The sequence below is a fragment of the Anser brachyrhynchus genome (assembly GCF_964034855.1).
Source record: "Anser brachyrhynchus genome assembly, chromosome: 2".
NCBI classification, from domain to species: domain Eukaryota; kingdom Metazoa; phylum Chordata; class Aves; order Anseriformes; family Anatidae; genus Anser; species Anser brachyrhynchus.
Window position 1 is genome coordinate 140,229,873 of NC_137695.1, and position 21,604 is coordinate 140,251,476.

Sequence of the window (21,604 nt, forward strand, 5' to 3'; positions counted from 1 at the left end):
TTAGAGAAAACAATCTCAGTGAAGGTACCAGAGCAGCCTTCCCCCCAAAGAACAAAACTTCAAAGTCAAAATTACTTCAGAGTTGTTTAAGAAATTAAAATTCATTTCCAGTACCTTAAGAGGTTGTACTATATGCTCTCCTTCCTCCTAACAATTCTGCTGCCTTTGCTACCTTTTAATTGCTTGTTTACTTTACTACTGTTGAAGTGCAAGACGTCACGCTAGGAAGTCCTACCCTCATTCAAAAGTGAACTGAAACCCAGAGGCTAAGCAAGAGAATTTTCTCAGATCTGCCTACAAAAAAACAGTTGTTACCTACAAAACAACAGCAATACATAGAGAATTCTCAATGTTAGCTGTATTCACTTGAACAGTCATCCACACAGAACCAGATACATTTGGCTAATTCCAACACATTTCAAACAAAATCAGAAAAACACCACCTCTGGAGATAAAATACAGAAATCATGATAAGCCAAGCTCACCCTGTGCTTCCCTTCCTGCAGTATTTTCAAAGGACAGCGTCATCTACGTGAAGTACCTTATTAGGAGACATACCAACGTAACTGGTATCTAAACTCTTTGCGGTCTTTAAGAAATGCCTTTATCAGTTAATTTATCGGTTAAATGCACTTAACCATTCTCATTCTATAGTTTGACATTAAGAAGCTTTATATAATTTGTAGGTACTAAGCCCAACAACAAAAATACCAGATAGCCTGACAAGAATACTACATAAAATCAGCTTAACTCAGATGTTACAAATGCATTTCAGGGTATTGTTAAAACCACACAAAGCTACTCTTTTGTGTTAACAGAACAGGATAACCACACACATTCCAGAGTTTTCTGTGCTCCTTAAGATCAACCACATGTGTTCACTTTTTTTCAGTTATCACGGGTTTTGTTTTGCTTTAATAACTGTTTGCCTCTTTAAATTTAAAGAGGTTTATAATTGGTGCATGACTTCCATCCAACACAGAATTCCACATTCTACTGTAGCTCAACTACAACTATTTGTGGAAGTGAATAATAATTAGCAAATAATGGAGACGGGCATTTGGGAAGGCACACCCTTGATCAGCATTAGTTACTGTTTACAATAGCAAATTTTTAACTATTTGAGTGTAAAACACCCTCAGAAATCACACAGTACTCAGCAAATCATGGTTTGATGTTAATAGGCACGCAGTGTGAATTCATAACTTCCAAATTACCACTCTGAGACTGAAGCTACTGCAGCTTATTTTCGGATTTCTGTAGCCAGTGGCCCTAGTGCAGAAAAGTACGAAGTTTACTAACACATGTTTAAGTCCCACAGAAGTTGATCAGATAACACTGTTGAGAAAAGTACTAGGTAAGTAAAAAAAATTACAGTGCTACCTTGAATGAAAGCCCAGGATACCATGCATGCTCCTGCTTTCCAATTTTTGCTAAGCTGCATAAAGACAGGTATTTTGTATCTCAGAAAGCCAATACATACTGTTCACATTTTTGGAAGCACTTGGACTCTTTCATACAGATGAAGAGCAAGGAAAAAAAAAAAAAAGACTTACATGGACAAGTTAGGAGATGGAACCCTACTATCATCAGCTAGGTTCCCAAGGTGGCTCAGCGTTGAAGTCGAACTGTTCTCTATAAAGCACTTCTCCTAAGCCCTCTGGATAGTTGTAAACTTGATCAGAGATTTTGCCCTGTAGGAAGAAATGCGTGCAAAAATAAATTTCATCGCCAGAACAAAATAAAAGCTTAATCTTAAAACACAGAACATGCATTTTTAGCGCTGCAGTTAAGGAGGTTTGCAACTTCCCACTGTGAAAGTCTATAATCACATAAAACGCCCAGTTTTCAACAGTGAACGTGAACTCTGAGCCAGATCAAGTCAGATGTACGAAGCACTGCTAGGACACATGAAATAGGCACATATAAACTGCTTGTTTGTACTCATCTTTCATCGTCTGAACTGGAAGACTTTTAAAGCAAAGGACTCTCCACCCGCACCCAAAATGTTTTTAACCCTGTAAGTGTTGCAATTTTTCTGGTTCCACCCCCCACTTCCTTTCTACTTTGTAATTCCTTTGCCACATTCTCTTTCTCTGCTGTGAATGGACATGTCTTTGAGGGTGAAAACAGGGCTTTATATAGTGAGGCTGAGCACAGTACGTACAAATTCAGGGATGAGCAAGACAGTGAAAAGAAAGAAACTTAGGCTTGCCTTCAGGAATGAGGAGACATTTCAGCTGGCCCCTAAAGTCTAAGGATGTTACACACAACACCAAGGAGGCTTTTTAGAAGTACAAGGCTAGTTTACTCAAATTAAGGTAAAGCAATCACAGAAAAGGGTACAAGGAACATAAAAGGCAGTCACGCAGACACAAACCAGCCCCGCTGAGAAGTTATGCCCTCTGAAAGGAACTGTCATTTTCACGGGCTCAAACACAGTACAGAACTGGCCCTGTGTAAACCCAGCACACACCAAAGTTTCCACAAATTCACTGTGGTCTACGACATGAAATGGGGAATGCACCAACGTATTGTAAAAAAAATAAAAATAAACCTTTGCTGCTCCCATTATTTAAATGAGACTACAAGCGCAGACTACAAAAACCTGGCTTCTGGGAATCGCCTAACCCAGGCTATCATCTTTTCAACCACAATACGGTTAAGCAAACTGCCAAAGTGTATTTTTCCAGTTATTCTTGCTATTAGAAAGCTAAACAGCTGTACCCTACCTTGAGGGCAACTTTTTCACAGCAACTCTACAGAGCAATCTCTCCAGCTTTAGCATAAAGATTAGCACTAGCATTCAGTATCAAAAATAAGCCTCACTACTTCAGACTTGTTTGAGATATTCAGGAATTCTGCCAGGTAGGATTAATGTATATGCATTGTGTTTAATCATCCCTTTCTTTCATTAACGCAAGAAATCAGTAACGTCTTGTCTTCAGATTATGCATACAACACTTTTAAGAACAGTCAGCGCTTGGTTTTTGTAAAATCAACCAGGAGCTCCACTATGCTGTTCTGATTATGCTCAAGGACTCGTACCGATTTCAGTGATTATAAGTCCACCTTCCTAGAAGGACAAGTCATTAAAAACTGGTGCTTCTAGGGGGAGCACATGACCCTGTAGTGCAAAACCTAAAAGGACATGCTTCAGACAAATATCATCAGCAGTACTGCTCTGATAAATGCTCTCACACGTGCCAAGTAGAAAGCACACAGAAAAAGTTTCCATGGCATTGGAATGAAAACTGATCGCTTTCTTTAGCGATCGTTGACTACGAGCTGTGCTGAGTTCCAAATGCCCTTCAGAATTTCTTTTAAATGAAGATTATTTATCTGAAGAAACTACATATGTGCTTAAAAAATACTCTCTTGACTTGCCTCTTCCATGCAGATTTGCCAATATTAAATACTCAGAGATGGAAACAGTAGGATTTGAGCATTTCAAATCCTACTACTTTTATTCTACAAGGCAAGTGATTTAATTAAGAGTTAGCTTGCTCCATGGTAGTAGAGCAGGACTACCATTTTAAGCCATAGAAATGTGTTAGATGTCCATAATAGACGAGGACAGTCCCATTTTTAGAGAAACTGCCCATGTGATGAGGCAGAAAAAGTTCCACTGTTTAAGGGTGTTAAAGTAGGTACAGAAGTGTTCTTTGCTAAACACCAAGCTTTGTGGGAATAAACAAGGGGGCAGCTTTGCCTTTTAATAATCAAGTGGCACCTATATGCATGTATTTATCTGCCATCTGTAAGTATACTAGCAGGTGCCTTGAGTCTGACTGCAGCTCAACCAGCAATGCTGTACTTTATACCAAATAGTAGCACTCACCTGAGGAACAAAATAACCCCCCTAACTGTCCAAAGAACACAGTATTGCCAAACAACTGCATCTGCCTGATAAGCCCTACAAGCACCAGCACGAGCTCTTTCCAGCTCATCTGCCCCCCCAAACACGATACAGATAGTCCTACAAAACTGAGCGTAATTCATTTTCTTCACTAAGATGATCCACAGCATCTCTCAGGTTCCAAAAAGAGGTCTTGTAATGATCTGAGCTAAAATATCCAAGGGCCAAACCCTAAAAATCTAGAAATGACCTCACACATTTAAACCGACAGACTCAGAGGCACCAAAGTTACTCTGGTCCACAAATAAAACAAGCTATTCTTCTGGTACAATGGGTCTTTTCCAGATCAGTGCCAAGGCATTTCGGTGAGGCGGTCTCTGAGGGAAAGCGTAGCTCTGCTTGCTGTCCTGAGGAGCACGTGGTCTGCCAGAAATTCGCCCATCGACCGCACTCTCTCCTGCACTGGATCAAGAGTGTTTTGAACTGAAATTTGCCATTATATCCAAATTAGTCCATTAGATGATTAAGCATCTTTTCAGGAAGGGACAGTCTAAATTCCCTGCCAGAGCACTCTGTCCCTCCTTTAATTGGAGAGATTGAATCATTTTCAAATCATACACTCCAGCTGAGCATTACCCCAAATATACACCTTAAAAAAGGCATTAGCCTTTTTTAAGGGGGAAAAAAAAAAAAAGAAACAGCCACCAGCACACCAGGCTAACCCAGACGCATGAGCTGCTCGCCTCCAGGCAGGCTGCAGCGCTGGTGGATGCAGTGAGTCCTCCTCCTGCCTCCAGTAAAGCAGGAGGAGATTTTGCATTGCTGTTTAGCACCAGAGGATGCCACCCCACACAAACTGCTGTAAAGACCCCTCTTTCTCTCGGGTCTAACAGCCTGTTCCCTGGAGCTGGAGGCTCTCTGCTCTCCCCTGGAAGGACAGAGGGAGGGAGAGAGGGATGGAGGCTGGCCAGCCTGCTCAGCCCACCCCAGGCAGAGGAGGGGAGAGGAGGGGGCACCTCCCCTGCACTCGCCACAGCCCGAAACACATGGGGAGGGGGCTGCAGTGTCGCAAGCATCAGCCACAGTGGCAGCAGCATTGTTCACAGGGTGACAGGAAGGAAAGAACTAGACTGGACCAGTCCAGACTGGAACAAACCCCTCCTACCATCACTATTATCCACAACCCCCACCGCCCCCCCACCACTGCTGCCTCTCACACGTTTATCAGGGGAAGAATGGCGAGCAAGTGCAGGGGCTTCAGAGACACAAACCCAGCGGCTGGGGTGGGAGTGGAAGTGGGGCAGCATCCTCCCGAACCCTCTGCCACGCAGCGCAGGAAGCCCAGCCCCGCTTCTGGGTAGGCAGAGGAGGTAGACCTGAGCTGCTTTACTGGATGCTGCGCCGTGTTTTCGTGCAGGGCGGCTGTGTTCGACTGGGAGCAGTACACAATCGAATCATGCTCAGCCACCGGAGACTGCTGCAGAGGTCTGAAACACAGCGCTTCTCCCGTCTGCTGGCACGCACCGGCTGTGCAGGGTTTTACAGCGCAGAAGACGCGCTTCGGAAAGGCTTGGGAGAAGGTTTCAGCACACTTACTGTCCTCTCCGCAACAACGGGGGTCCCCCCAGCACAGACACGCACCTTCTCAGGCTCTGAATGAGGCCAGCTACTGACCGGGTAGGGTCCGTGGTGCGGTCTGGTGGCAAGGTGCGGTGGCATCCTCCTCAGCCGTGCCAGGTGCCCTGTGCTCGCAGTCCCCTTCACTGGGGCATGACACCCCTGTCCCACACCATGCTGACCCTGAGCGGGGTCTCAGCACGCCCTGGCACCCAGGCACGTGTTTTACACACACACACACACACACAGTCGGGAGCTGGGCCACCGCTCAACTGCCTCTCTGCCCTATGCTTTCCGAAAGCTACCGCAAGCAGCCGGGTGGGCCACAAGGACTGGCCGAGGCCACCAAACGGAGGAGGCTGAGGCTGAAGCAGGAGACTTCCAGAAGGACCGGCAGCACCAAACCTGCTGCCGCTGCGCTGACTGGCTGACCAAGGGGAGGGGAAAGCGTGCGTCCTTGAGACAAGCTTTCTTCTGCTCATCTTTTCTGCTCCTCGGGAGGGAGAAACACCTCTGGCCATGGGAGGAGATAGCTGAACGAGAGGGAAGGCCTCCCCTTTCCCCCACACCCCGCCGGACTCCCCGGCACCTCAGCGTTACGGCAATTTGCCCCGTCATCCCCACTCGCGTGCAGGAAAGAGCCACTTGTGCAATACCCTCCTGACTTGTGCGGCACCCTCATGACTCGTGCCGTCACCGCCGCTCGGCGTTGCGACCCCCCCCGTGAGCAGCACAGAGAGGGACGGGTGAGATCCCCCTGAGGTGACCCTGTGCCGCCCCAGGAGCCGCTCAGGTGAGGGGCAGGGAGGTGTGACAGCACGGGAGGAGAACCCGGATGGATGGTCACGGCTACACACAACATGGCCCCTGAGAAGCAGGCGAGGAGAGACGCCTCTGCCGTGCCACGGGCGCTGCTTCTGCTTCTCCAGCCTCCCCTCCTCAGCAGCCGGCACTCCCCGGGACGGGGCTCTCCTCCTGTCATTTTAACCGGGGGGAAACGGCTCAGCCCGGACCCGCAGGGCAGCCAGCGCTGTGACAAGCACGGGGCCAGCGGGGCTCGCATGCCAAAGCACCGGGGCGCCTCCTCTCCCCGAGAGGCCGAAGCCCCCCGTGCCCCGGGACGAGGGGACCCCACCGCCGGGCACCGCCACGTCCCCCCTCGCCGCCGGGACCTGCCCCGGCTCGGCTAGGGGGGCCGGCAGCCGCGCAGCAGCCCCCCTCCGCGGGGATCCGCCATGTTAGGGCCGCCGCCGAGACCCTCGCCCGCTCCCCTCGGAGCCCCCGGCCCCGCCGCCCCCTCACAGCCCAGCCCCGCGAGGCGGCGGCGCCGGCGGCGGCCGCCCCGGCGCGGCCCCGGCCGCGGTGCCCGGCCTCCCGCTGCCGCCTCCCGCCTCCCGCAGGCGCTGCCGGCCGCCATGTTAGCGCGGCGCCCGCTGACCCCCGCCGGCACCGCCGGGGCTCGGGGAGGGGGGTCCCGCCGCCCTGCCGCCTCCTCCCGTCCCGTCCCGTCCCATCTCCGGGCTGGCGGCCCCACGCCGGGCGGCGGCGACCCCGCTGCGCGCCGGGGGAGCGGGGGAGCCCCGGCTCTGACTCAGCCCCGCTGCTCTCCATCTGCCGCTGCCGGTGGCAGCTGGGCTCGCCCCGGGGAAGGGGCAGCCCCACACCTCCACCCCGCCGAGTGCCGCCGCTCTCCCGGGGGACGGGGCTGCTCTGTGCCCCCCGGCCGGGGGAGCGGGGACGGCTCCTTCCACCCCCGCGGGGCGCAGGGACCCGCCGCCGGCCGCCCCTCCCCGCCCGCCGCCCCCTTCCCCGAGCCGGGAGCCCCGGCACCGACCCCGGCCCGGCAATGGGGGGGGGGGGGACGGACGGACGGGACACCCCGGGTGTGCCCCGTGCGGGAGGTGCTGGGGACGCCGTCCCCGGTACTCACGTGAGATAACGGCCCGAAAGATTTGGTAAATCGTCTTCTCTTTTTAGGCGGAATTTTTAAAGAGGGATGTGGGAACCTACAGCAGAAATACAGGCGGCGGCAGCGGCGCCTTCCAGGGCCATAGGCTGCGGGGGAGACCGGCGGGGGGAAGCGCAGCGCAGCGCCGGGACGGGAGGGCACAGACACAGAGAGACGGAGCCGGAGCGGGCCGGGGGGAGGCTGCGGCAGCGGGGGGGCGGAGGCAGGAGCACGGCCACCGAGCAGCGAGGCGAGCGGCGACGAGAGGAGAAGGGGGCGCCGCCGGCAGCGCTCTTATAGCGGCGGGGAGGGACCGGCGCCACGCGTCAGCGCTCCGCGGGGCGGGAGCCGCCGCCGCCGCCACCGAGCGGAGCCTTTCGGTCCCCTCCCGCTCGGGGCTCGGCTCGCAGCCGGGTCCCGGCTCGGCTCGGTGCCGGGCAGCCCCACAGCGGGCGTCGGGAGCCGCGGAGGCGCTGCCAGTGCCGCGCTGCCCAAAATGGAGGCGGCGCCGCCGCGGCCTGGCCTCCCCGCGGGGAGCTTCCCCCCCGGGGTGCCGGGCAGGGGGCTCTTGGCCGCCTTTTTGGCTCTCCCCGAGCGGTTTCCGTGGGCTTGGGGAGGGCAGCAGGCTGTTTGGGGAGGTGGGGGTGTGTGTGGGAGCTGCGGGGCGAAGGGAGCCCTGGCGGGGGGTGCAGGGAGGACAAAACGTTTGTGGCGCAGACGGCTCGGTAGTTTCCAAACGCCTGGCCTTTTTAAGGTAGTGCTCGCAGAGGCGCTTTTCTGCAGACCTTTTTTGTAGTTCCGTGCAGAAAGCGGGTCAGGGAGCACTTAGGGATCGAATGAGAGGCGTCCCTCAGAGCCCGGGACAAGCGGTTACCCATATAAGACTTGGTGTGACAGCTTGAGCCCGCTTCCCTAACGGCTTTCACAAACTCCAGACCAGACCGGTGTCACCACGGCCCTGGGCAGATGGCAGAAGAAAAGAGGTCTTCGTGGCTGGTGAGCAGCCTTGTTCACCCAGTTAACGAGAGCCCAACTCCTACCGATACGCCGTGCATTAGTAAGCTGTTAATAACACTCCCTGGAGGAGGCGAGTGACAGAATCATACAATGGTTTGGGTTGGAAGCGACCAGGCAAGCCTCAGTCTTCCATTTCAAGTCATTTCATTTTAAAGACTGCCGTAAGTAAGTATGTTAACCACGGGATTTAGCTGCCCCATATGTTTCACAGAGTTCCACTTAAGCGCTCATACACCTTGTGCGCATCCCCAAACCTTTATTACTTTTCATAACACGCTGGCAAGGAAGTGCAGCTCACGGTGCGAGTGGGAAACAGCCGCTCAGAGATAGGTAGCGTAGCTGAAGGTCACGAAGGAGTTCCATGGTGGAGCTGAAGGCTGAACCCTGATCTCCACAGCCCCAGCCTGCCATGTCAGTTTTACCAGAGCACACAGGACTGTAGGGTTCTTTAAACTCACTCCAGTAGTCACAGTTCTTTCACTAAAAAAAGTGGGGAAAAAAATAAATAGTAATCATCCAGTTCACTGAGACCCACCAAAGGATGTGGATGGAAAATAATTGTACCGAAAGGTAATTGTTCATCTAAGGACATGCTCATTTTCTTAAAAAAAAAAAAAAATTATTGCAATTAGGATTTTTTTGCCTTCCAAAGCAAAGCTAGGTTTGTTCAGTTTTATAACAGTGAATTTAGAAAAGTGGTGAACGGATACACATCTGTCATCTCTTCAGAAATAAAATGAAACAGAAGTTCTGTAGCATGCAGTGATGAAGTTTGTTTACTCTTTTCATCTGTTGTCACCTTCTCTTTTGAAAATCATTTTAAATGAGGAGGAAGTGAACTGAAAAATATATTCAGTCTTGGTACAGTGTCTCATCTTTCTTGATAAGAACGCTAGTAGGATATGGATGAAGTCAGTACAACCAGGCACATTGATTCTGAAATCAGAAGACCTCTCACATACATTTGCAACAGACCCTGCATTCAGGAATAAAAATGGAACGGTTTACACTGCTGTTTTCTCAAGTATGTTCTGTATGACACACTTCATTGGTCACTTGCCTGCCCTTTTGAATTACTATTCCAGAATGTAAGTGCAGAAGGAGGAATCGGAGAAAGCAAACAAACAAACAATACACACACGCACAAAAGGAAAAAAAAAAAGAAAAAGAAAGCTATTGAGAGATAGGAAGAGAGATTTGGGCAGATCTTGGACAAGGCACAATAAATGTGAATCATTAACAGACAAAAATGGAGGGAGGATTAGAGGGAAGGACAAAGGTTATAGTGATACACACAGAGGAAAATATACCTTGAGAAAGTTATATTGTGTATCTGAATAAAGATTTTTAAAAATATTTTTTGGAAGGGATTTAAAAGAGGAAAAAGACTTGAAAAGTTTGGGGTTGAATGTTGCGGGAGTTTAGGTGCAGCCAAAAAGTGGTGATGAAGGAAAATGGCAAATAATAAGTCAATACTAGTTCTATGTAGAACTATTTATTCTTTTCTATGTTCTTAGACTTCTCCTGATGGTAGCAGCTGAAGATATCCCAGCAGTACGTGAGTGATGTAACCATCACATCAGTTACTGCCATTTCGTCTACGTTCGTCTTCCCGGAGGAGTTCTTGTTTTGCTAGGTAGGGGATGTTTTTGATATTCTTACCATGAATATGAAAACAGACAGACTATTTAAGAGGGGAGGACAGTCACGTAGGACAGGAAAAAGAACTTCAGTTTGATATGCAATTAACTGGGGGCACACTGTCAGCTATTTTAAAAATGGAGGGAGAGAGGGAGGATTTCCTGCTCATGGAGGAAGCAACACTTGAAAACAGAAACATAAACTTCATCCTCTCCAGTCTACAGAAAAAAAAAAAAGTGGCATGCTGTTCAAGACTGATCTACATACAAAATGAGAAGAAAATGGTGGACGAACACTTTATACAGTGTTTCCACTTTCACTGGTGATATTAATGCAGAAATAGAAAGCTGATGTCACAGCTCAAATATATATAGGTTTAGTATAGTCCTGCACAAAATTAGTGCTGTTTTGTCTGGACAGGCAAAATGTAAAAAAGCTAAAATAAAATGTCCTTTGCTTCACTGACATTTCTTTACACTCAGTTTTAATACTTTAACTAATAATCTTGCATGGCTCCACTTGCACAATGTATTTCATAGATTACTAGAGTAAAAACAGCTCACGCTTTGCTCTGCAAAGATAAAAGGGCAACAGAGCACAAGATGCAGGTAGAGCCCTTACTTCCAGTCGTGAGGCACTTCTACTACATTTCCTTTTGTACCTCCACACATTTTCTTTCCCGCACTGTTCACAGTTGGATGTAGACAAAATTAGGTTTTATCCTTCTGACTCAGATAAACAGGAGCAGGAAGGACACCCTTCCCCACCTCTCATTTTGGAATGCAAAAAATACTCTCTGGTGAGGTAATCCCATGGTCTGGAGTTTCAAATTGATTTGGACAGATGTCTGAAGGCTACATAGCCTGATGACCTTCCCCACTAATCCAAAGTATTTCCTTCTCTTTATGTCTTCCTATGGGCTACCTCTTCTCTCCTCTGGTTCTCCCATTTCCTTTCCTCCCTGATGCACCCTCTATCACCAGACATCAGCAGGGGATCAGATTCCGCTCCTGCAGGTGAGAGAATGAGATTATTTCCTCCTCCATCTCCTCTTCCTCTTCCCCCACTGCTGCCAACTCTTGCAGTAGTTGGTGTTTTTTCTTAAAGCCTCAGGTGCAGGAATTATGTATTTCATCTTCCATCGAGAATAAAACGTCCCCAGCCCCAGTGATCGTAGAGAAGAGTTGGAAACATGTGTACTGAAAACTCAGAACAACGGAAGACAAATACAAATAATGATCCACTTTTGTTGCAGGGAAAAGGTTATTGCAATTTCTGAATGCTTGAACTTGGCAATACGGTTCCTCTCTTGGCTTCTCATCCTTGCGGAGGCATTCGGTGCCAGGAATAGTTAGCAAACTGTAGCTGTCCAGCAGGACGTTAAGGCAGGAGGAAAGAGTCAGTCAAAATTTAATTTTTGCCTGAGCTGCTTAGGGCAGGAACTTCTGTGCACAGGGCAGACACATGAGAAAAGGAACATGAGGGCGGTCAGAGATCTGGAACTCTTATTCCCACCATGCAGTAGATATACCAGAGTTCCTGTAGTCCCTCTTTTTAGTGAAATGGCCTGTATAAATAGGACCTCCTGGAAGTACTATTAGTTTGGTCCTCTTATCTTAGCACATTTTTCCTTGCTGCATGCTTTAGAGCTATCACTGTTCCTATCCAGTGGAAAGAAACACTGGTAACCAGCTGGAGAAATGATTCCCAATTAGTAAAAGTCCAGAGGTGGTGCAAGGAAAGACAAATCTGCCTTAGCTCACAGACAGCAGTCACCTCTCGCCTGTATTTACTGAGTCATTTGTTGGACCAAAATAACTGGGGCAGAAATAAAGTCCGGGCTTGGATTAGCTTGGTTTCAGAAGACGAGTAAGATAAAGTATAATTTATGCAGGGAGTAGTTAGAGAATAGATCTCATACTCAAGCTAAGTGATTTACACGAAGGAAAGGTTAAAAAAGGATTATACACCAGCTCATCACTTTGCCTGACTTAGCTTCTACAGATGCTCATGGGGTGATGTCACACGTGGAAAATTCATGGAAACAGTGGCTCAAAGTGCTATATAAAGGTACCATAAGCAAGTAAAATTAAATTGCAGTTGTTTTACAATACCAAAGGTAGAGGGAAATAGCAACAGAAAATTCAGTCTTGTTTTATTGGTATCCAGGAATATACCATAAGTCTGCTTTTGCTTTTACAGCTATGCTCTCCTGATGGTCCAATGCTAGAATGTAATTCACCTCTACTAAAATCTAGACAGGATGGCCAGAAACTAAAACTAAATGATTGTGAACTAAAAATCCGAGCTATTGAATAAGGACTATTGAAGAGAATATTCAAATATGAGCATTACTTTAGAGTCCAGTGACCTGCATTTAAACACTGTATTAGCTAGTAAAGGGCAGGAAGATCCAAAAGCTCTAAGTGTCTGCAACAGGATATGGACTTTTTACTGTTAGGAAATGTGCCTAAGCCCAGCCCAGGTTGGAAATGACTTGGGCTCGTTATGTGGTAGGTGTTTAGTTGTATATTAATCACTCACATTCTACTTCCTTGTATCCGCGTGTCACAGATCATCACGAAAACCTGCAGGATCAGCCAGTGGCCAAGGGTTTGGTCTCGGTGGAATTTATCTTTTCTCATTACAAACGTCTTTTGATCAGAGACGAGGAATGAGTTTTCCCTCTGTGGATAAACAGGAGGTGTCTGTTCCCAGGAGAATGAACTAGTCAACAGTGATAAGACTACATCAACTTAAAAATGCAGCAGTCCAAGCACTAAAGCGGGATGAAGTGGGCTGTTTACCATCCAAGCCTTCTGATGGAGGTTAAAAAACTATAGCATGCTGTTACTGGTGTTTTTATAATGGAGAGAGTCTTTTCTGTTAAATATTCTCATCAAACATACGTGTTGCTGTTTGTTGCATTTGCAAGGAATCTTTTCTTTCCAGATGTTTTTTCTCAGCCTTGTAGGATTTGTGTAAGTAGTCTTCCCCAAATTTGGTTCTAGCTTCATGCGAAGAGTAAGGGCGTTGTCAGGCTCCTTTGCTTGCTAGTAATTCTTGTCAGTCACCGCTCAGCTTGCCGAACACACGTGTATTCTGCTCATGTTTTCTAGATAGAGAAGCCCACAGCAGCCACAGCGGTTTGTCTGAGCTTCCCTGGCTGCTAGGGCATTTCGTCGAGCATGAGCTCCATCAGTTCGCAGTCTCCAGAGAGGAAGTTTTCCGCCTAACCCCTGAAGGAGCACTTCACACTCATCAGTGTCTTCCACCACCCTTCCTGCTCTGGGAGGTGGCAGTCATCTCCCCCGCGGGACCGGTGAGCAGCAAGAAGGAACGCAGTCTCTCAAGATTGCACGTCAGTGCAGTCTGAGATGTCTCTGAACGTGCGTCTGCATTTTCTGTTTGATTAACAGCATTGTCTCGCACATTCTTGGGATAAGAGAGCCACGATGCCAGGCAGAGGCTTTTCCTACTAGGGTGAAAGGGGCAGGACTCAGACAGACTAAAACCTAGCAAACTCCTTCAGTGTTTTCAAAACAAGTGACAATGCATTTGGAAAAAAAGATTGACCCATTTAAGATAAACCCTGTTTACTTTACTTGCATGAATAGATTTGCTAATGTTAGTAGGAATAAGATGAGCAGACTGGCGCTATTTGCTGCCTCCAGAATCTGAATTTTCTTTATCGTGTGTATTAGAAGTAAAGACAGACTTTTTCGAAAAGACATTTTTTTCCCCATGAAATAAAGAAAACCCATATATGCCACGTCTGTCAGCAGTGACCTACATGGAATAATTACTCCTACAACACAATGAAGAGCGTACTGAAGGATCTGCAGGATCTGTCACATACCTTGCAAGGAGAGGGGTTACAAGGCTCTGAACTTGTGCATTTAGTTGTCAGAGCACTGCAGTAGTGGTGCTGCTGCTACCTGGGGCCTCTAAAGAGATAGTCAGCAAGTTTTTGAGTCCCTAAGTGGTTGCAACCAAGCTGTATTTTTCATCTCAAGCAAACTGTGTTCATGTACCTGTGGCTTGGGACTGGTCCTCATCTCTAAGATTTGTAGCTTGTAATTTCTTTTTCCAGGCTCGGTCTTTCTGTGGTCCTCAAAAACTGGGAAGGAAATCCCTTTTAAATGTTCTTGCCATTAAGATCCCCTGAGCCAGCTGATCTGGTTCAGGCCTTCAGCCACAGTTCGCTCGAGAATGTGAGGCAGCATCCTGGGTCAGGCACGATGTTGCTGAAGGTGAAGTAGCAGCTATGGATGTCGTCTGCTCAGGATACTGTGTTAGTGCAGCCCCTTGCTTTGCTACTTCCACTCAACACACAGAACCACGAGGAAAGTTAGCAAAGCAAGGCAACAGGGATGAATTATTTTTATTACACTGCATTTCATCACAGCCGGCCTGAATAGTCAGTACCCTCTGAATGTGACCATTGTGAAGAGCAAGTGAAAGCTGGATGTGAAGGAATCATCAGACAAGACTGGGGCAATATCTTCTGGCTGGTGCTTGACCCTCTTTTTTGGTACCCAGCAGCGAGGGTGCATGGCCCAGTGTGCACACTCAAACCAGAAGATACGTTGCCAAGCCAGAAGATCTCAGTTGTTTCTAACTTTTCCCAAAACCCAAGGAATGACCCCAAGGATCATGTAGGGGCGGCAGGGTCAGGCTTGGCAAAGCCGCCACCGAGCAGGAGGTATGAGCTGCTGACAGCTGCTGACCTGAGCCTGGCCATTAGTCCCCAGGACGTCCCTGCAAAGGGAACACAGCTCTGCTGCTCACCTCCCTGGGGAGACCTCCAGGGACAGGGGACAGCAAACTGTGGCTCAGACCAGTGAGCACTGTGCTGTGGATGTTGCCTACCTAATCACCATCGTGAAAATCTCCACTAAACCTGGTTTGCAGCTATTAACTGTGCCTAGCGCTCTGAGAACAGGATTGGTTTGTTTTGTTAAAGATCATGTAGAAAAGAGGCAGATAATTCTGTTGACGCTTGAAACAGCAAGAAAAGGAATAATAAGGAGTGCTTTTTAGAATACATTTTCCTGCAATTAAAAGATTTCAAGGCACCTAATTGTTTCTTATGGTACATTATGAAATAAGTAGCAGAAGAGTGAAGGATGCAGCCTCACACAAGATTCCTGCAAGCATCAACAGTGACACGAACACGTTGATGTGGCAGGAGCACGTTCCCCGGATCACTGGGACATTTTCAGAATTCTACACACTTAGAATTATAGAATCACAGAATGGTTTGGGTTGGAAGAGACCTTAAAGCCCACCCAGTTCCAACCCCCTGCCATGGGCAGGGACACCTCCCACCAGACCAGGCTGCCCAAAGCCCCATCCAGCCTGGCCTTGAGCACCTCCAGGGATGGGGCATCCACAGCTTCTCTGGGCAGCCTGTGCCAGGGCCTCACCACCCTCTGAGTAAACAATTTCTTCCTAATATCTAATCTAAACCTACCCTCATTTAGTTTAAAGCCATTCCCCCTTGTCCTATCACTACACTCCCTGATAAAGAGTCTTCTTGATGGAGCTCAGCAGGCAGCCTAAAAACCCTTTTAATTACCAGAAACACCACCATTCTCTCCTTCTTGCCAATTTCTTTTTTATACCCTTCTTTCCTCTCATGTTATGTATCACTTTCCTGTATATTTTAGAATTTTCTTTGCCCCTTCCCGGTGCGAGGCAGGGCCTCAGCACCACACCTGGGAGGAGGCTGTGGTCCTGTGGCTGGGCTGGGTGCCGGCAGGAGGGTGCAGATGGGCTGAGCAGCCCCAGCCCGCTGCTGGTGATGGAAGGGGCCTGCAGGTGGGTTGCCCTCGCAGGAGAGAAACACATGAAGTGAAGCGTGGTCCAGATATCCTCCTGCCACGTGGCACTGTGTCTTTCCTTCATTCTGGACGTCCTGATCCCTTTCTAGATACAGAGCAGGGCTTTGGGCTTTCAGCTTTGCCCTGAGGAGCCAAGGAAATGTTTACCCTTTTCTGTAAGAGAAATGGGGTTTAGAAGTTTGATTAAAATAATAATCTACGGATTGTGTTTCTCAGATTTTACCACATGTAAACACAATCTTAAGTGTAATCAGTTTCAATGACTTCTATTTAACTCCTGGACAAAGTTTGCTTTTAAATACCACACCAGATTGGACATGGCCAAAGATAAATTGAATGCAATTAGTTCTACTATTTGTTTTGATGATATGCTAAATTATTTCTTACAACAGAGCATTTATTATAAAAAGCTAATGGTTATACTCTTGCATTTAACATCTAATATATTGTAAACCGTGGCAAACTGATAAGTTTCAAATTGAGTTATTAAAGTCTGGGAAAAAAAAATAATCTAGGAGTTTCATCTAGTAAATAATTGTCAATGCCCAAATCATCATTTTCACAAATCTTAAACTGGAAGAATTTCATATGCATTTCTGATCATTGCATAAATCAGAAATGTTAATTACACTGCCTGTTACTGATGACTTTAATTTATATTCCCTTAATGAATGTATGTTCTTAAGTAGAATGTCTGGATTTAAATGCTCTTATGGCATTGTTAACATAATGCCCCTTAAAACTGTTAATAAGACCTGTCGGAAGGCTTGCTCTCACCTGCACTGAGCCAGCTGTTGCACTGAACAGCCATGGAGTTGTTTGAATACTCATGTAATTTACTGAAAATTAACCTTGTCTGTATCATCATCCCCTCCAGCAAAACAAACAAACAAACAAACAAACAAACAAAACAACCAACCAACCAACCAACCAAAAAAACTAATGCAACAATAACAAGAAAGTGAATCCATACAACTAGACCCTCATGGCTGTGACAGGAATCCTTCAGCGTATTTCCTGGGAATTTGTAAAAATAAAATGGACTTCTAACATTTACCTTGAACAATCTTTACTTTTATTTTCCTTCTTCCCTGAAATTTATTATGACTTCATCATGGTAACTGCAAATTAATGAAGAGTGTAGTCCCTGAGAATACAAATATTTGAGTGTAGGAATTGTTAGCCCTTGAAATGCAGCATTGCTTACCATGGAGCTTATCCAACTACTCTGCTTTCTGAATTTCCACTTTAAACCTTGCCTTCAGTATTTGTCTTGTTGATGTGGACCTAATCCAGCTGAGGAATACGCGTGCCATGCCTTACAAAATAAAAACTGAGAACAGATGGCAGCAGAGAACCTGATCCCAGAAATCATATTTTGGCTGAAAAGATAAGTGCCTGGACTTCAGGAAACATGACTTGCCCAAATTTTACCATTTCTGCAAGGTATTAAGTATAACTGGTGAATGCCAGACTTTGCTATGTAAATACCTATTGAAATTCCCTGGTGGCAAAAGCAGGACACATGTAAAATAACAGATCTCCAGCGCTGCGGAAAGTCTTCCAGTAGAGTTAACAGTGGAAAGAGTTTTCTAATGTGCCACACTACACTGACAGGCTCAAGTGTTAAAAAAGGAAAAACAAACAAACAAACAAACAAAAAACCACTAAAAATCACAAAATTACCACAGCTACTTTAAAAATACAGCTATTAAAAATTCATCATGTTTTTCACTCATATTCAGATTTCCTCCTGTTGCTGAAGGAGGCCTATTCCGCCTTGATATTTTTTATTTCAAGTTTCAAGACAAGTGCAGGCATGGCAAATTCTGCTTACTATTTGGAGAAACTTCTTTCATTTCATAACGTGAGGGGCTGCAGAAGGGGGCATTCGATTTCCCTTTCAGTGGTTATCTTACTAAGGATGACAAGCCAGGCCCTGTGCTCTCGCCTCTCCCCCCGAGGCCCACCAGGCATACCGCTGGTCTTACCCTCTTCTGCAGTTCCCTTAATGTTTCTTCCTCCTCCTATTTATCTAATTCCTCAGGATTTTTTGCTCATCCTGGTATCTTTCTCATCCTTGGTGCTCCCACTGTCTCATTTTCTGAACTCGAAGTTTCCTTACTCCTTTTTTTGATGGGGGCTCTTCTCAGCAGTTCAGTTCCACTGAAGAGGATAGGAGGAAATGATTGCTATGGAGAACTCAGAAAACCTACCGGTGTTTCGTGACAAAAAACACGCCAAATGCCATATTGTGTCACCGTAAAATCTTAAAAATTAGCAACTGTGGATTGTCCCTTCTGCCAAGTGCTAAGTAGAAATGGGCATGTAAGGGTATCCTATCATTTTTCTGTGGAGAAAAATTAATGAACTAGACATTCAAATCATCCTTCTTATTCTGCCACACATATAATACACTCATAAATCTGTTCACCTTGAATAAAACCAGCAAACACAACAGAAGATTTGGCACGCGCGATCCCACTTGCAGCACCACAGCTAAGAAAGACACCGTTGTGTTGCTGCCCTTTGTTCTGAAGCGCTGTCTCGTTATTGTCTTTTCAAGCCGTCTGGTTTCTAAATTCTGATCAGAAAAATGCTCCCACCATCCAAAAGCCATCCTGCCTCCTGCCAGCCTTTTGCCTGGGCCAGCGTTTCCTCGAGGTGCTCAGTGTTGAGAAATGGGGCCCCGCGAGGCCGCCCGTGGCTGGGCAGGGCTGCCTGGCGCAGCGAGCTCCCCTTCGCCACCGTGAACCTCGGCAGCGTCTTCCTCACCCCTGCCTTTGCCATAGCAACGTTCGTAAGGATTTTTGACAGGAGACGCGTGACTTCTAGACTTCAGATTTTCCAACAGAAATACCAGAAAGCAGCAGGCAGCTTATTTTTCAGCTGGAGGGAAGGCTACCAAACCAACAGTAGCAGTCTGTTACTGCAGCACAGGCCTTCCGTCCTATTCGCTCTGCGTTCCCTTCAGCCCTGGTGAGTTCAGCTCTTTGATTTTAGCACACCAAAGGGTCTGCGTTTCTCAGGGAAGCTTCTGTCTTCTTCTGGAGACCCGTGTTAGAGCCTCACCTGTGGCAGTCTTGTCTCCATCTTTTTTTCCCCACATTTTTCCTACCACACACCAGATGGCCTTCATGGGACAGCGGCAGGCTGATGCCACGGGGCACATTTAATGTTTCAGTTTGCCACAGCCTGCCATACGGGAGACTTAAATTATCCGCTTGCAGAACACGCCAGCGGAACCACTCGTCCTGGAAGCAGCACGGGGCCGGCCTGGCCCGCTGGCGGCACCGAGCGCGAGATGCCAGCTGCGTGACACCATTAGCATTCCTCATCAGCCGCGGCTCCCGTCGCTGTCTGCACAACTTTGGGAAACCAGGTCACTCCCTGCTCGTCCTCCTCTAGTCACTGATGTTGTCTTCTGCTGCTCTGAAGCTCTGGAGAGCGTAATTAGTTGCCGCTAATGCTCGGTTCTACGTGCAACCGCTTTGGCTCGGGCCAAAAATGAAGTTTTCACATAGTTTTCATGCCCTAATAGGAGGGGAACTTGAGACACATTTGAGAGAGACCCATTCTCCTGGCGTTATAATGATGCAGCTGATATTTTTCAAAAGACCACAAAGAATACTAATGACATGGTAAGCTTTCAGTACTCCCAGAACAGAGAATAAATGAGTGAGATTCCAATGAAAATACAAAGCTATACACCTACCCGTGCCAGATAACAACTTGTACTGCAAGGCTGTCATAATGAGCAAACTGAAATCATGCCCTCAAGCAGAAAAACTGCCTGAAATTGCATTTAACTGCTTTGGGTTTTCAGGCAGATGGGAATCCTGATATTCCAAAGAAGCTTCATGGGAAAAACAAAAAAAAAAAGAAAAAAAAAAAAAGGTCAACCCAAACGCCAGACCAGAAATCCAGGTTTTCATGAGACACTGGAGAAGCCTGTGGGGAATAAATTTTGAGGGGAATGTATGGAGAACGATACACAGAGATTAAGCAACAAACTTTACCAAAGGTCAAGTGGCTTTATGCTGTGGGTGAATAAATAAGCATAAATGCCCGCAAAGAATTATCTGATGGTACAGCATAGCCTGCTTATTGACAGGGTGGCTGTATCAGTAATTAAAGCTGCATTAATGTGCTTGAGTGATGCTCTGAAGGTGTCACCATGACCGCAGTCACAGCATCAACCAAAGTGACTGAGAGTGTTAAGAGGAGGAGCCAGGAGCTGCACACGCTCCTTGCCAAGAATGCTCTTACAATTCGATATCCAGAACACCAATAAAAATAATATTACAAAAGTATAAACAACAAAACAAACAATGTTAGCATCCACTATGATAACTGCAAAATGAACATGGTGTATTTCAGGAGATAAAATACAGAGCAGAGCATCCATTCCCAGTCATTCCAAGATGGTCTCTTTGGACAGAGGAACAGCAATGTCGGTTTCAAAGAACTACGTTGTGTTTTGTGTGCACTGGGAGGTTAGGAATGATAAGAGGGGGCTGAAATTACAGCTGAAATTGATGACACTCAAAAAATCAAAATTCCTCTTTTGCAATGATTTAGGTTAGGAAGTGCCAAACATGGAGTATAAGCTATCTAAAACAACATGGGACAGTTCATGCAGTTAGGTGAAAGTTACAGCCCGCTGGGGGAAAAAGCAACCAGAAAAGTCTGAAGATAGGAATATTTGTGCTTCTAGAAAGAGAAAAATATTTTCTTAGAAAAAAATATAATAATTGTAGTTAAGCATAGATGATCCTAGCTACCCAAACTCAGGAGAGGAATTTTATAGATGTTTCAAATACATTAATTTTACTATCGCCATTATTCAAATAGGATTTGGCCCCAGAGGCCACATAACAGTTAAACTTGTCATAACAACTCCAAATATAATAGGAGCACAAGTTCAAGATATCCTTCGGATGTGTGGTGCTAATTGCAGTTACAATTGTCTTATTTTTCAGCTTCATCTCTTGCAAGCCAGCAGGTTACAAGTAACTCATTTTGATGAGAAGAAATAACTCATCTTGATAAGTCCAATCACATATTATGTGTCTTCTGAAGTGATTAATTTAATAAAAGCTACTGCAGTGGTAGCCACAATCAGTACCACTGTGATAATGAGTATCATTTCAGTCCTCTACATTGTACTAAGCATTGCTTTGGTTCACAACAGGGCAATCACAATTTTGTATATATGCCAGACCAATACGGAGGATTTAATCATTACAGATGATGAACAAAGAATTAATTTAAAGAACTCCAGGACGGAAATCCTTCTTGGAATCATTTCCAGATTTGTACCTTGAGTGTTCATTGTGCTTAACACACAATTTGCAACAAAGAACACTTTACCATGACTGGACTTTTCTTTTGCACTGCAAAAAGCAAGATAAAGGAATTTCTGTGACGCAGATTCTTGCAGCCTACGTTCTTTGGTGATATTTAGACTATGTAAATATGGGCGATATAAGTAGTGACACTATTTGCAATGCAGCTACTGAACTGTTAGGAAGAAACCTAAACCTTGCAGTTGCCTCCTTCCATAAAAGAAACCATGTCTTCTTAATCCCCATAGGTGCACAGTAAGTATCCTCTATTTAGATCTGGTACTGAAGAGGATCGCAGTGTAAAAAGCCCTGCTCTAGGCGTACAATT

The 21,604-nt window shown here is 46.6% G+C and overlaps 1 protein-coding gene and 1 long non-coding RNA gene across 5 annotated transcripts in view; one reads left to right on the forward strand and one right to left on the reverse strand.

Annotated features, from left to right (window-relative positions):
* AZIN1 (antizyme inhibitor 1) overlaps positions 1–7,720 on the reverse strand; it is a 34,454-nt gene extending 26,734 nt beyond the window's left edge. Inside the window, exons 1-2 of one of the 4 annotated variants that reach the window (XM_080579016.1) lie at positions 7,407–7,720; positions 1,557–1,694 (exon numbers count right to left, since the gene is read on the reverse strand). The gene's annotated coding sequence lies outside the window, so the exon portion shown is untranslated. The remainder of the gene's footprint in view (positions 1–1,556; positions 1,695–7,406) is intronic. The other 3 variants (XM_080579017.1, XM_080579019.1, XM_080579018.1) reach the window with 3 other exon arrangements.
* On the forward strand, positions 1,998–20,873 carry LOC308189229. The gene is made up of 3 exons (XR_013946168.1): positions 1,998–6,269; positions 9,959–10,077; positions 13,202–20,873. It is a non-coding gene; the product is annotated as an uncharacterized lncRNA (long non-coding RNA).
* Positions 20,874–21,604: the final 731 nt, after the last annotated feature.